Below are 16601 nucleotides of genomic sequence, written 5' to 3'. Positions count from 1 at the left end.
AACACTTTGAGTTCCCTTGCCTTATTCACTAGCCTTTACTCTTTAACATAATACCATTCCAGTATTCGAACAAGATTTTTATGTAAAACTAGCAGAACCAAAAATCTCTCTTTCTCTCTATTTCATTATAGCTTGTTCAATTACTAGAACAAGATTGTAATTTGTAACTACAAGAAATTATACAGAGTGAAGTAAGATCAAAAGAATAAAAAAATAATGAGGGCTTACAACAATCACAACATGTTTTTCTGTACAGATTAAGAATGCCAAGCTGCTACGAGCGGCCATGGCTTTGTCCCTGCAGAGGGTTTGTTCGTGCCAATGAACGTGCTGTGTATCCAACGGTTGTAGGACCAATCGACCTCTGCCTCACCATGTTGCAGTACTCGACCATCCATCGTGCCTTATCCACTGTATCTTCCCATGTTGTAGATGAAGTAGGGCAGGAGGGCAGAGACCACGGCCACGATGGTGACATTGTAGTAGGCGGGCATGGCTGCAAGAGTCTCAACAAAGACTTGGTACGCAGTTGTGGACGTGGTTGGAGACAGAGCTCCATAGGCGCAGAGGAAAAGGTACCACAGTCCCCCAAATCAGAATGTGGTGTAGCAGAGTGAAGTAGCTGATCGCGAGTGCCAGCTGGCAGTTCACGAGCCAGACAACGCAAGTGTACATTGTGGCTCCGAAGATTTGGAAATCCATGGTCTTGCCCTCTTTGTTGAACGCATGAGGGCTCAGCGCCTTTGCGCAGAAGAAGAAGATGATGACGGCGCTGCCAAGGCCGTTGAACATCCAGCCAGTTATGCGGTGCCAGCTGAAGAGGACATTCTGCACGCCTTCTTGGTACAGCATCGGAAACTGCATTTTCCAAAATGTGAGCATTGATGAATCTGTCTTATGTATAGATACTGTGTGAGTTTGATACCTTTAGACAGAATCTAGCTGAGGCGTCTTGGTCGAAGACTCCTAGAGCGATTCAGGCAACGAAGTGAAGAGCACGTTGTAGAAGGAGAGGAACCCGTCATTGTATGCAGGTTGTCCGGAGAATGATGTGCAAGCTTCGTACAAGAAGACCGTTGATGGGGTACGTACTAAACAAGCCCAATAGCAGTGACGGCCCATCAGCCCAAAGCCCAAGGAAGAGTATCAGTTCGGCATTACCAAAGAGTTCGGCCCTAGCCTACAGCTCGGTAAAAGCCGACCAATCAAGCTCCACTCTCAGATCGGCAAAAGCTGCTCGGCAATAGTTCAGAAGTTCGGTCTCAGTATTCGACCGAACTGGGAGATAGTGGACTCATGCAGAACCTCCACGACCTCCACTACACGATCTATTTAGTGGTGTCAACTCATGCAGGATAGCGGACCAAACAAAGAGATAGTGGACCCATGCAGGATCTCATGACCTCCACGACATCCACTACCTAGTTAGTGGTGATGCAAGCCACGACCTAGTTAGTGGTGATGCAAGCCACGATCTTAGTTCAATGTATAAATAGAACTTAGATCAGATAGAAGAAGGCCCTCTAGACATCAAATAACATATAGCAAGTCTGTATTTGTAAGCTGGAAAACCAGATCAAGCAATACAATCTTGCCCTCCTTTCTTCCCGTGGACGTAGATTTACCTCAGTAAATCGAACCACGTAATTCCTTGTGTCGTGATCTATATTCATTACCTGCATTTACTACTATCAAAAATTCGCCCAACCATCACTGGCGCCGTCTGTGGGAAACAGAGAACCAAATTTGTGATAAAGCGAGTTTTTGATCCTCTTCCACCAAAAAAATGCATACCAGATCACGTAACACCCATAATACCGTTCGTGATAATCATGAGGAAGCTAGTCCAGCCCGCAGGTCTGGAAAACAGCCTCGGGAGAAATCTACTTCCAGTTCTCACGGAGAAGGAACAAGCCGCTCAAAGACTCATCGCACCGAGTCGTCCCAGCAGCCCGATTTGAACGAGGCTGTCAAATTGTTTTTGGCCGAGAAGCAGGAAGAGTTCTTAATCTTCCTGCAAAAGAGCCAAAAGCCGGAGACGAAAACGGTGGATTCTCCCTCCTCATCCAGACATGAAAGTCACTACCGCAGTAGTGCTGTGTCTTCCAGGAAGAAGAATCCTCAACCCCGACATGTTCCTGTTCCTCCTCGGCACCGGAATCACAGGAGAACTCCATCTCCTCCATACCGAAGAGATGTCGGGTTCGCCATGTACGGAGCATTGAAGACTCCGTTCTCGGACGATATCACCCGAACTCCCTTGCCACAGAACTACCGAACTCCGTCGATGACTTATGACGGGTTAGTGGATCCTCATGATTTCTTGGGACGCTATCAGTATAACATGGCGAACCAGGGTCTCAATGAGGTCCATATGTGCAAGCTGTTTCCCGAGCTGCTTATCGGGAACGCAAGAAGGTGGTTCGATAGCCTCCCCCAAGGCAGCATTAGATCTTACCGAGATCTAATGGATGCTTTCCACAGGAGGTTCTTTCAGAAAGCGGAAGCCCGAATCACTTCGGCTCAGCTGCTTTCTATACGTCAAGGTCGCGACGAAAAGATCAGCGACTTTATGACGAGATTCCACCAGGAATGCCTACAAGTAGATGATCTCAATGATCTACTTGTCATTTCGGCATTCCAAAATGGAATCCTGCCCGGAGCTCTCTACAGAAAGCTCGTGGAATGCAGTCCGCAAACAGCTCAAGAGATGTGGGACATTGCGGACCAGTTCTCTCGTGCCGATGAGGCAGACCGTCGCAAACGGTCTTTAGACAGCTCATCCCGAGGAGACAGGAGGAAGCCCGATCATAGCGATCAGGGACATCCTCGCCGAACTCCTTTTGGCGATCAGGGACATCCTCGCCGAACTCCTTTTGAAAGGATTCAAAGGACTCCGGTGCAAGACCGATTGGGGCCACGTCTCAATCCTGAGAAGCCGCCCGCTCAGTTCGTACCATTGAACAAGTCGAGAGCGGAAATTTTCGAACTGCATTCCGATATGTTCGAAAAACCAAAGCGGATGACGAAATCGGCCGCGCGTCGACCTCAGGATCAATATTGCTCCTTCCATCAAGACCACGGTCACGATACCGAGGAGTGCCGACATTTGGCTGCAGGTATTGACGCTCTTGTGAAAGCAGGAACGTTAAAAAAATACCAAAGCAAGCAGCCGAAAAAGAACAAAAAGCAGAGAGGTGCAAACTGCGCTCCTCAGGATCTGAAAAAGCAACAGGACCCCGAAGACGATGACGAGCTGCAATATGATGGAGTAATCCTGACTATTGATGCTCTCCCTGCCGGGAAGACTAAATCGTCCCTGAAGTCAGAGCGCAGAGGCTTCAATCGAGAGGAGCCAACGCATAAAAGGCTGAAGCAGGACGAAGTGATTACATTTTCAGATGCAGATCCCGTCCCGGCCATCTCTCCTCATCAAGACGCTATTGTCATCCAAGCCGGAGTGGCAAACAAACTGATCCACAGAGTGTTTGTGGATACCGGAGCGTCAGTCAGCATTCTTTTTAAAGAATGTTTCGATAAATTAGAAGTGGATCCAGCTCGGCTCAGTCCGGCTCCACTTCCTCTGAAAAGTTTCACCCAGGAGGACACCCGCCCTGAAGGTATTATCAGCCTTCCGATCACGGTGGGAAAAGCGCCTACAAGCTCCAGTACGATGATCGAGTTCTTTGTGGTAAAAGCTCGGTCCCCGTACAACATCATCTTGGGAAGAGACTGGCTCAACGCAGTTCGGGCCGTTTGCTCTACTTATCACCTCACCATCAAGATTCCCACTAAAGGTGGGATAGCGGTCATCCGAGGTGATCAAAAGAGAGCAAAAGAGTGTCTGCAGATTGCGCTTAAAAGTGCCGAGCAATCAGATCGGCATCATCAAGCATAGCAATCACAGCAGCCGGAGTCAGAGGCAAGCGAAATGACCGAAGTCATACCAGAGTCGAACTCAATGACCGTTCAGTTATACGAAGATGATTCATCCAGAACGGTCAAGATCGGTTTCGCGGGAACGCCCCTACTCCGGGAAAAGACCATCCAGCTCCTCAAGGAGTACAAAGATGTCTTTGCATGGTCTCCGTTGGACATGACCGGAGTGCCCCCTGAGGTAATCACTCATCGATTAAATATTGATCCTTCAGTCCGGCCAATAAAACAGAAGCAAAGACTCTTTGCGGCAGAAAGAAATCAAGTCATCCATGACGAAGTCCGCCAATTATTGAAAGCGGATGTATTATTCGAGGTGAAATATCCTTCTTGGGTGGCCAATCCTGTGATGATCAAGAAAAAAGAAGGAGGATGGCGGATGTGCATAGATTTTACCGATCTAAACAAGCACTGTCCTAAAGATTGCTATCCCCTTCCGAACATAGATAAAAAAGTAGAAGCTTTGATCGGCTTCGAAATTTTCTGTTTTCTTGATTTATACAAAGGCTACCACCAAGTTCTAATGGATGAGAATGATGCTTCAAAAACGGCTTTCATTACTGACTTCGGCATCTTTGCTTATAAAAAGATGCCATTCGGTTTAAAGAATGCCGGAGCCACATATCAAAGGATGGTAGATAAGCTTTTTCGGCATTTGATAGGAAAAGAGGTTGAAGTGTATGTCGACGACATAGTCGTCAAAAGCAGAAGCACTTCGGAGTACGAAGACAACCTCAAATCCACCCTCGACGTGCTCAAAAAAGCCAACCTCAAACTCAATCCCCAAAAATGTACCTTTTTGGTAGATTCGGGAAAGTTTCTGGGTTGTTGGGTTTCAAAGGACGGACTCAAGGCAAATCCCTCAAAAGTTCAAGTTGTTCAGAACATGGCGATGCCGAAGTCCATACATGATGTGCAAAGGCTAACTAGATGTCTAGCCGCACTGAATAGATTCCTTTCCCAAGCAGCCGAAAAGCAACTACCGTTCTTCAAAGTGTTGAAAAAGGCACCAAAAGTTTGAGTGGGGAGCCGAGCAGAAAAAGGCTTTTGACGAGCTCAAAAGTTATTTAGCCAAGCTTCCAATTCTCTCTGCTCCAACAGATGCCGAAGTGATATTCTTATACTTAGCGGCATCAGATCAAACCATTAGCGCGGTGCTTGTACGAGAAGAAGGCCTAAAGCAGCTTCCCATCTACTTTACAAGCCGAGCATTAAGAGGTCCAGAAACAAGGTATCAACCTCTGGAAAAAATTGCTCTGGCGTTAGTAAATGCAGCAAGGAGACTGCGGCCATACTTCTATGCTCACAAGGTATGCGTCTTAACCGATCTGCCACTTCGGCAAGTTTTGACCAAGCCAGAAGCATCAGGCAGAATCGCCAAATGGGCCATAGAGTTGGGAGAACACTCAATAGAATATCTACCTCGGAAAGCCATCAAGGGACAAGCCTTGGCAGATTTTCTTGCAGAAGCAAAGTTCGATCAAGCAATCCCTGTTATTGCCGAACAGAAAAATCCTGCCAATGACGAACTAACACAGCCCCAAGAATCCGAAGTAGAACCGCCGGACTGCTGGAGTGGATTCGTAGATGGAGCTTCGAATAAGACGGGAAGTGGAGCTGGTATTCTACTTATCGCTCCCGACGGACACGAGGTAACTTATTCACTTCGGTTCTTATTCCCAACTACTAATAACGAAGCCGAATACGAAGCCCTCCTTGCCGGACTTCAATTAGCGCAAAGTCTATTTGTCAAATCTCTCAAAATCCATTGTGTTTCACAAGTCATAGTGAATCACATGCTGGGTACAAGTGAAGCCCGAGATGAGAGGATGAAAAAATACTTGGACAAAGCGCAAAGCATTAGCCGAAGTTTCTCTTATTTTCGGATAATCCGCATTCCCAGAGCGGAAAACAGCCGAGCAGATACTTTAAGTAAGTTGGCCTCATATCCGAGCTCAAAGGTGGAGGAATTACTACACCGAAGCATTGATGAAGCTGAGGTACATTCAGTAACCAGCTCGCCGAACTGGATGACGCCGATCTTACAGTATCTAGATCAAGGACAACTGCCCGAGGATAAGAGAGAAGCTCGGAAAATCACATGCCGAGCACTTCGGTATGAACTTCATGAAGGAGTCCTATACAGAAAGTCCTACCTTCAACCGTTATTGCGATGTGTAGGACCAGAAGAGACGGACTACATCCTTAGAGAAGTTCATGAAGGATCTTGCGGTAGCCACATCGGAGCTAGAGCTTTAGCTAAAAAAGTTCTGAGATGGGGATATTATTGGCCAACTTTGGTACAAGAAGCAGTGCAGCTCGTCAAGACATGTACGAAGTGCCAAATTCATGCAAATATCCCAAGGATGCCGCAGACCGATCTATGTGCTATGCAAAGCCCTTGGCCTTTTATGCAATGGGGCATAGACATAGTAGGACCACTACCACAAGCTCCTCGGCAAATGAAATTCCTTATCGTTGCCGTGGATTACTTCACGAAGTGGGTGGAGGCTGAACCATTAGCTACGATAACGAGCTCGAAGGCATTGGATTTCGTCTGGAAGAACATAGTGTGCCGATTTGGCATACCCCACATCCTCATTTCGGATAATGGGACTCAGTTCACCGACAAGACATTCAAGAATTGGTGCCAAGAGCTGAATATTCAACAGCGGTTCACTTCGGTCTCCCACCCACAAGCAAACGGACAAACGGAGGTAACAAACCGTATCTTGGTGAAAGGGTTAAAAGCTCGGTTAGAACAAGCCAAAGGACAATGGGTAGAAAATCTCCCTCAAGTCCTATGGTCCTACCGAACTACACCCAAAACCTCCAACGGTGAAACTCCGTACAGTCTGGTGTACGGCACTGAAGCCGTGATTCCGGTTGAGATCGGCATACCCAGTCCCCGAACTCTTAATTTCTCAGCAGAAATGAATGATGACGGACTGAGAGCCGAACTAGATCTGGCCGAAGAAAGAAGAGAATTGGCCTGCATAAAAGCAGCCAAGTACAAGGAGCAAGTAGCCCGGTATTATAACCAAAGGGTGAAAAAGCTGCAATTTCAAGTGGGAGATCTCGTCTTGAGAAACAACGAAGTAAGCCGAGCAGAAAAGCTGGGCAAACTCGAACCCACATGGGAAGGTCCATATCGGGTGTCAGAAGTCCTCGGCAAAGGGTCTTACAAATTGACTCACATGTCAGGAGAACAAGTACCCCGAACATGGTACATTTCCAACCTCAAGAAGTTCCATTTGTAAGAGACAGTCCGGTCAGTCAGTCTTGTGTCTAGTTCGGTCCTAGGGGTATGTGCTTTCTTTGTTTTTTACTTGTTTTTTATGTTTGTCTATGTGCGTTTTGTTCATCTATGTGCGTTTTGTCTGTCTATATGCGTGTCGTCTCTTACAAATGTTACTGAGGTATCTTGTTCTTCGAAGGCTGATCCCCTTTTTAGAACATATATAAGCCAACGATTGTGAGTCCAAGCTTCTAAGGAGGATACAAGACCACAATTCAGCTTAAGAAACAAGCAGTTCGTCTGAAACGAACTGCAACAAAGGGAAAGTCCGATCCACGCGATAAAACTCGCCGAACTAGGACAAGGGAAAGTCCGATCCACGCGATAAAACTCGCCGAATTAGGACAAGGGAAAGTCCGATCCCCAAATTAGGACAAGGGAAAGTCCGATCCGAGCGATAAAACTCGCCAAATTAGGACACAAGCTTAGTCCGGTCAAAGAAATTTACTTCATAAGACCAAAGACGAGTCCGGTCAAAGAAATTTACTTCATAAGACCAAAGACGAGTCCGGTCAAAGAAGTTTATTTCATAAGACCGAGGACCAAGTCCGGTCAAAGAAGTTTACTTCATAAGACCAAAGACGAGTCCGGTCAAAGGAGCTTACTTCATAAGACCGAGGACGAGTCCGGTCAAAGAAGTTTACTTCATAAGACCAAGGACGAGCACGATGAAATTTTTTCGCTGAGCTGTAAATACGCAGTGATAGAAGCGAAATGAAGATTTCATTTATTAAAACTTGTTCGGCATACAACTCCGCTGCCCTACGAGAAGGCGTTACGCTATTACAAAGGACTATTCTACTGTCCCTGGTTGCTAAAGTTGAGCCATCTATTCACAAAATCCTCGTGAAGCCGAGTTCGGGCGTTCCGGGCAGCTGAAGAATAAGCAGGTCGACGAGATGCTCTGATCGACCTACCGCCTCTTCCTTGAGTCCGGGAAGTACTGGCACCTCGGCGGCGAAGAGTCTCTTCACGAAGCATTTGTTGATCTTGCTCACTCATAATCACAGCTCCTCTACGAACTTCAGTCCGTCCTTGTCTTGACGTTTCCGGTTGCTCCTGAGTCCGTTCTCGTCTTGACGTTTCCGGTTGCTCCTGAGTTCGTTGCTGATTTGGAGTAGGATTTTGAGCAAGTGGATCAGAGGTTTGAGCTGGAGTATGAGCATCTGTTGGCGGGAAATGCCTAAGGAATCTCTCGATTGAAGGACGCCGGGAAAGAACGATGTCGTACCGAGAAGCCCATCGCCGCAATGATTTCACAACTTGTTGGCAAGCCGAGCTCTCCAGCGCATTGTTCCTCCGGAGTACGTGATATTCCTCCCACAGTTCGTCAACTCGTTCCTGAACTTCAGAGATGGTCATTCCCCCGCGCCTGCTGATGAAATCCTCATATGCAGTCCTCTCAGCGACGGCAGTGTTCAGCTCGACCTCCAGATCTTTCTTTTCGGACTCTAAGTCCTTATTGTCGGCCTCCAGCTTCACTAAACAAGCCAAGAGTTCGTCATTCTTCATCTGGTCAGCTATGGCTTTTTTCTCAGCTTCGTCTAAAGCGGAAGAGTACAGCCGCTTCCAGTGAAGTACCTCCAGCTCCTTAAAGAGTTAAGAATACAAAGCAGCTATGTCAGTTCGGCATTTCAGTTTACTGAGCAGGTAGTAAACCACAACAGGAGTAAAAGAGAGTACGAAAAGCTATACGAAGACACAAGTGCAGAAAGAAGAATTTTTTCATTCATAAGAAAAAAATTTTTACACAAGGAGGGCTTCAAGGCCATTTTACAAGAAGGAAGAAACTAAACTAAGAGAAGGGAGACGAAATCATACTTCGCCAGCTTCGTCTCCGGCTCCTCGGTGAGGTTCAGCTTCCTTCTCCTTGTCTGCCACAGCTTCAGCCTCGGCCTCCCTGCTCCCCTCAGCCTGCTCGGTGCCCCCATCACCGATCAGCAGCACCTCTTGCTCGGCCTGCCTGTCTCCGGTCTGCTGATCAGGCTGCTCGGTCTCACCCTCTCCGTGGAAAATTGGAGCGGGTGAAACTGGCCCTAAGGAAGCAAAGATAGCCTCCATATTCTCGTCCCGGTCAGCTCGGCAACTACGAACTCGGTCAGCAGAAAGCAGGACCGAGGACGAAGCAAGCTCCTCAAGGAGCGGCAGACTCTGGAGACGAGCTGCTATCTCTCGGCCGTACAGCGGCAGAACGACTTCGGGCCCCTGCTCGGCATTATCGGTCATCAGTTTCAGCAGATCACCGACAAAGGCCGAAAATTGATTGCTCAGAAAGAGTTTCTCCGCGAAAGCACGGAGAACCTCCCCTTGGGCAACCACGGCGGCAGCATCCCTCCGTTTAGTCTGCTCTCGCTGGATGACGAGCTGGTTTTTGGCAAACTGAGCTTCATCCTGGGCCGAGATCCTAGCAGCTCTGGCCTTCTCAAAGTCGGCCTTAGCCTGTTCGGCCTGGTGACGAGCTGCCGCCAACTTCCTCTGCATCTCAGCATAATCGTTGGACGCTTTGGAGAGTTCAACGGCGACGAGCTTGGAGAGCATATCGTTCCTCTGAAAATGGAAAAAGGAAAAAGTCAACCGAGGGGCCACAAAAAATACAGGAAAAAAGCAAGGCCAGAAAATCAAGAAGAGAATTCACCTCGGCGAAGTCCGTGGGCCATAAAAATGGCTCACAGATATGCTCCGAAGGAGGCGCCAAGACCACGTCTTTCTCTGGCGCTCTTGGGGGCTTCTGGGTCTTCCCCTTCCTACTTGCCGAAGTCGACTCCGGCTTCTTTGGATCCGAAGAGGTCTTTTGCCTCTTCGGATTCTTCTCGGCATCAGGCGCCGAGCTGGTAGCCTTCTCTTTCTCCGGCTCCTTAAGCTCGGAGGATTTGCGGCTAATCTTATTCAGCATGTACACTGCCAAAAAGCAAGAAAGCAAAGTTAGTTTTCGCCACAAAAGCAGTAAGGCACAAAAAAGAATTCCTCACCCTCGGTCTCTTCATCCGAAGACGAGGAGTCGAACACGAAGTCGCCCTTGACGAGCTCAGACTCCAGGTACTGCTTCCTAATCATAGGAATCTTATTGAGCTCGCCCTCGAGCTCGTCCAACGGTTCTAACCGAGGATGAGGAATTACGGACTTCGGCCCTCTCCAGGGAAAGCCCGGAGCCGCTGTCCTATTATAAAAAAAGAAGCGATGTTGCCACTTTGGCCACTTGGTTTTGCAGAAGGCCCTAAAAGGCTGTAAAGGGATCAAGTAAAACCAAGATCCTTTTCTCTTAAACTGGAAAAAATTAAGGATTGCCCTCAGAGACAGATCCTTGTCTAGCCTACGCAGTTCGGCAGCAAAGGCCGATAAGTGCCTCCAAGAGTTCGGAGTCACCTGACCTAAAGGGAGTTGAAAAAAATCTAGCAGCTCTACAAAGGCAGGGGGAAGAGGAAAACGAAGTCCGCATTCCAAGCCGGCTTCGTAAACGGTGGCGTAACCCTCCGGCGGCGAGTCAGCCCTATGAAGGTCGTCGGGAATCGCAACCTTCCCCCCAGGAAAAAAATATTTTTCGTGTAGGGATATCACAGTATCCTTACTCAAGATGCTGTGAAAATACTCTACGGTCTTCTCCCCGGATTCTTTCCGGCTAGAAGACCCCTTACCCCCTTTCCTACCGCTACCTGACTCAGAAGAAGAAGAAGAAGACATGGTTCTTACTCTTTGAAAGTCTGAAGAAATTCTGAAGAAATTCTTGAAAGTGGAAGGAAATTTTTACGCAAAAGAGAGAGATTGCAGAAGAAGCAATAGCAAAAGTATTCAACTGATGAAGAAAGGACGTATTTATCAGATTCGGAGAAGATTTCAAAATCATCGCACCGTTTCGAATCCCACCTTTTCAGGATTCAACGGCCGGATTTTACTGTCGCATTTAATGCAGTCACGCGCAAGGCACATCCCCTGACGTCAGCCTCCCCCGTACCTTTATCCAGAATGCCGAAGTGACTCGCTTCGCCGAAGTGATTCACTTCGCTTTTCGGGGGGGTAGTGATGGGGTACGTACTAAACAAGCCCAATAGCAGTGACGGCCCATCAGCCCAAAGCCCAAGGAAGAGTATCAGTTCGGCATTACCAAAGAGTTCGGCCCTAGCCTACAGCTCGGTAAAAGCCGACCAATCAAGCTCCACTCTCAGATCGGCAAAAGCTGCTCGGCAATAGTTCAGAAGTTCGGTCTCAGTATTCGACCGAACTGGGAGATAGTGGACTCATGCAGAACCTCCACGACCTCCACTACACGATCTATTTAGTGGTGTCAACTCATGCAGGATAGCGGACCAAACAAAGAGATAGTGGACCCATGCAGGATCTCATGACCTCCACGACATCCACTACCTAGTTAGTGGTGATGCAAGCCACGACCTAGTTAGTGGTGATGCAAGCCACGATCTTAGTTCAATGTATAAATAGAACTTAGATCAGATAGAAGAAGGCCCTCTAGACATCAAATAACATATAGCAAGTCTGTATTTGTAAGCTGGAAAACCAGATCAAGCAATACAATCTTGCCCTCCTTTCTTCCCGTGGACGTAGATTTACCTCAGTAAATCGAACCACGTAATTCCTTGTGTCGTGATCTATATTCATTACCTGCATTTACTACTATCAAAAATTCGCCCAACCATCAACCGTGATACCAAAAGTGATGTTCTTGTAGAAGAAGTAGCAAATCTTCATTGAAAAAAGAGGACTTTTTTAGAGATTTGTTATTTTAATACAAACTGTAATGGAGATTGTTTATAAGAAAATCACCATTGTTGAAATCCTTCTATAGTGCACCAAAAGCAAGCGTTCCAAATATCGGAACTGAGCTATCGCTATGTCGCTGGACATTACTGCCTAAATTTGATTATGAGCAATCAGATTTTCTACCTGCATTCCTTCGACGCCACTGATCCCAATTCCGATGTCTGCTTCTTGAAGCATCCCGACATCGTTGGCTCCATCACCAATGGCCAAGGTCGTCTTCGTGGTTCCATCCTTGACAAGCCTTGTCACCTAAACAATCACAATAAAATTTAGTAACATGATAGAATAAACCCTAACAAGATGAACGTTGATGCAATAAACTCACCAGCGCCTTCTGTTTAGGGGAGGAGCGCCAGCAGATAACGGAAGCACAGCCGACTGCAAGCTCAAGAAACATTTTCTTTACGCCGTCTTCCAATGCATATGCAAGAGATTTCCCATCAATGATCAAAGCAAATGCCTCATTGGCTATCTTAGCAACCTGAGCCTTCCCTTCAGTGATCTGTCGAAGAACACTTTCCTTCGAAGCCTAATAAATTAAACGAAGCAGCAAGAATCTCAGGATCTCCTATTGAAACATCTTTAGATTAACATGAAAAATTATCCGAAAAGATAACAAATTTACCTTAGCGATTTCACTCTTTTCGCCATTTTTCTCCAGAGCTTTGATCTCAGGGCTCTCCAATGTGATAATAATTTGCTCCATTCCTTGTCTGAGCAAACTACAAGCATAACTGAAATATTGATTCTTGTAGTTAGAAATAAATTGGAAATTATACAGCTCAAAACTGACGTGTTCAAGATATTAGGCCAAGAATATATATATATATATATATATATATATATATATATATATAGGGATGTATTCATTTCCTTTTTGCATATTTCCTCCTTTTTCCTTCTTGATCTCAGCCCCACGGTTTTGTCATCCGACGGTTAGATTGATGCCACGTGTCATTTAATAATGCAGATTTTCAGTTGAATAATGCACACCGACTAATAATGCACCATTACACCATTATATATATACATACATATATATATAGGCTAGTGATCAAAGTACTAATCTTAAGTGTATAACTAGAGAACAAATCTCAGCCACACATCTTAATGGAACAAATATTATTTATTTAAATAATACAAAATATGCTAAGGGTATTTTTGGAAAGTAAATTATCAAATTTAAATCTGTGATCAAATTACGTGATTTGATCCCAACGGAGAGGAGTGGGGATTCCGGTGGTCAGCTCTGCCCCAGCGGTCGCAGATTAGAGAGCGGAGGTGGCGGAGCAAGACGGCGTTGGCGGAGTGGACGTAGCTGTCGCACTTGAGGCACAGGGCGGCGCCGTCGGACTTGCAGCTTACCGGTTTCGGAGTTTTGATGTTTTTTTTTTGGATTCGCTAGCTGGTTCATGCTCAGATTTGGTTTTCGCACGTTTTTTATTGTTAGGGTTGTATTTTTTCTAAGTTTCAACAATCAGTGATATAGAAACTGCAATAGTGAAGCGATTGGTTGTTTATCGAGAACCAATTGCTACAATTCTAGCATTGTCTTGAAATTTTCAAGACTCTATTGCGATACCTATGATTAGTTATACTTATTATGGCTAGGAGAGTATTAATTATTTTGATTCACTTTTTTGTGATCCAATTAAATTTCCTTCTATACAAATATGGATATCAAATTGGTATTATCCATGTTTTGTTGTTTATGCTATTAACTTGTCATATACAAAGTAAATTTACAAAACACATCACTCTTAGTATGATTTTACTTCACTCTTGTTTACAAAAGACATCACTCTTAGCATGATTTTACTTCACTCTTGTTTACAAAACACATCACTCTTAGCATGATTTTACTTCACTCTTGTTTACAAAACACATCACTCTTATTATGATTTTATTTCACTCTTGTTTACAAAACACATCACTCTTAGTATGATTTTACTTCACTCTTGTTTACAAAACACATCACTCTTAGCACGATTTTACTTCACTCTTGTTTACAAAACACATCACTGTTAGTATGATTTTACTTCACTCTTACTTACAAAACAAGTATGATTTTACTTCACTCTTGTTTACAAAACACATCACTCTTATTATGATTTTACTTCACTCTTGTTTACAAAACACATCACTCTTAGTATGATTTTACTTCACTCTTGTTTACAAAACACATCACTCTTAGCACGATTTTACTTCACTCTTGTTTACAAAACACATCACTCTTAGTATGATTTTACTTCACTCTTGTTTACAAAACACATCACTCTTAGTATGATTTTACTTCACTCTTGTTTACAAAACACATCACTCATAGGATGATTTTACTTCACTCTTGTTTACAAAACACATCACTCTTAGCATGATTTTACTTCACTCTTGTTTACAAAACACATCACTCTTAGCATGATTTTACTTCACTCTTGTTAACAAAACACATCACTCTTAGCATGATTTTACTTCACTCTTGTTAACAAAACACATCACTCTTAGCATGACTTTACTTCACTGGTGTTAACAAAACACATCACTCTTAGCATGACTTTACTTCACTGTTGTTTACAAAACACATCACTCTTAGCATGACTTTACTTCACTGTTGTTTACAAAACACATCACTCTTAGCATGATTTTACTTCACTCTTGTTTACAAAACACATCACTCTGTATATATATATTTGTGAGCTAAAGATGGATTTAGAATTTGAAATGTGAACTGAACTTGCTATTATCTTTATGATTGACAAAACTGCATCGTGGAGTTCATATGATCATATCTGCTCCAATAGATCCCATCAGTCTTCTCACTCACATACTTTTCCATGTACATATAGATATAAATCACGAGAAAAAAATTGTTAAAATCAAGAATCACATTAAAAGAATGAGTCATATCATTATGTAATCTATGATCATGTAAGCTTCCAGTAGTTCAACTGCTAAAATGAAAAGCAACTTCCTACAAATATTACTATCAAATATGCATCCTAACGGAGTAATAGATAATATATTAATCTGATGAATGAGGCGGGGATTTGATGATCCTCTACAGAATGAGGCGTCACCACCGCGGCGGCGGGCTTATTAGTATCTTCTTTCTTATCCTCACCGACGTTCACGAGCTCCGTGTGGGTCACGCCCTTCCTCAGCTGCCGCGTGAGCTCAACCGCGTCGATGCTCTCTCCCACCACCACCACCTGATCCTTCTCCGCCCCCGACAACGCCGCCGATTCCACTCCCCATATCCCCACACAGATTTTTAAGGCTTTGGAGCGGGATTTCTCGTCGCTCACCGACACACGCACCACAATCTTAACCTGCATCATCATCAAAATCGGAATTAAATTGTCTAGCGATTCAATTAAGCAGAAATTGGAGTGATTAGGAAAAAGCAGCTCCGCTCCCTTTGAAATTATTTTTTACTGAGTGAAGTCTGTTTATTTATTTTACAGATCAAGTCAGCTTCGAATTCTTCAACTTGGAGAGTATGAACTAATTTGACGACGAAGAAGTGGATGTTGATGACGGCAACGATGACGATGGCGATGGCGATGGCGATGGTTTAATTTGCCAGAACAGAGAAGAGGAGAAGAGAGAAGAAGAAATAGCGGTTGTTTTCAAATGAAATCAATTTTCCCCTAACCTGATTTTGGCAACGAAAGTTTGTGATTTACAAAATTACCATAACACCCCGCCTTGTTATTATGGAGTAAATTTGTGATTGAGAGAACTAATTTCTTTTTAAATTAAAAAATTACATGTATTAATATTAGCCCTTGATTTTCTTGATCTTATGGCTGGGATTTGTTCTCTAGTTATAGGTTTAAGGGGCTCTTGCCATAGATCACTACTATATATATATATATATATACATATATATATATATATATATATATGTATATATATATATATATATATATATATATGGTCCTATTAGGTTGAGATTATTTACCTAAATTGAGAAATGAAATGCAATATCAGCCACTAATCCACAAGATTAACTAAATGTCAACAACTATCACATTATGTCAACACGGGGGTATAACTGTCATTTTATTAATCAAATGGTGGAAAAAATAAAATTATATTTCAAATCATTTTCTAAAACCCTCTCTAAAACTCTCGGTGAAATATCTTCTATGCAAACACAAATTTGCTGAACTTCCTTCAAACATACATTTCTACAATGACGATTGAAGACGAAATTCGAAGAAAATCGGTTGAAGCGCCGATTGTAGCTGAATCGGTTGAAGCGCCGATCGAAGAAAATCGGCGTTCCACATCAACGGTGGTTCCGCCTTCTTCAGCGGTGGTTCCGACTTCTTCCGCGGTGGTTCCGACTTCTTCAGGTTCAGCAATTGATTCAAATTTGAAATACATTGCTTCGATTTTAGTTTATTAAATTAAATCTGGATTTGTTTTCTTATGAATTTGATTTGTGCTGATTTTTTTTTTGATTAGCCATGGTAAAATCAAAATTGGAAGCATCACCTACTAGTTAAGGATTTGGTTAAATTCTTAACATTATTGACATTTCATACAATAGCTACTGACATAGCTATTATAACCGTATATGCTTGTTTGA

General features: G+C 44.2%; 1 pseudogene; it reads right to left on the bottom strand.

The window, feature by feature from the left end:
* Window positions 1-274: 274 nt before the first annotated feature.
* Window positions 275-12091, bottom strand: LOC121770497 (annotated as a pseudogene).
* Window positions 12092-16601: the final 4510 nt, after the last annotated feature.

Source organism: Salvia splendens, chromosome 16, assembly GCF_004379255.2.
Source record: "Salvia splendens isolate huo1 chromosome 16, SspV2, whole genome shotgun sequence".
NCBI classification, from domain to species: Eukaryota; Viridiplantae; Streptophyta; class Magnoliopsida; order Lamiales; family Lamiaceae; genus Salvia; species Salvia splendens.
Note: the sequence above shows the minus strand (reverse complement) of the source record. Positions and strands in the feature narration are given on the sequence as shown.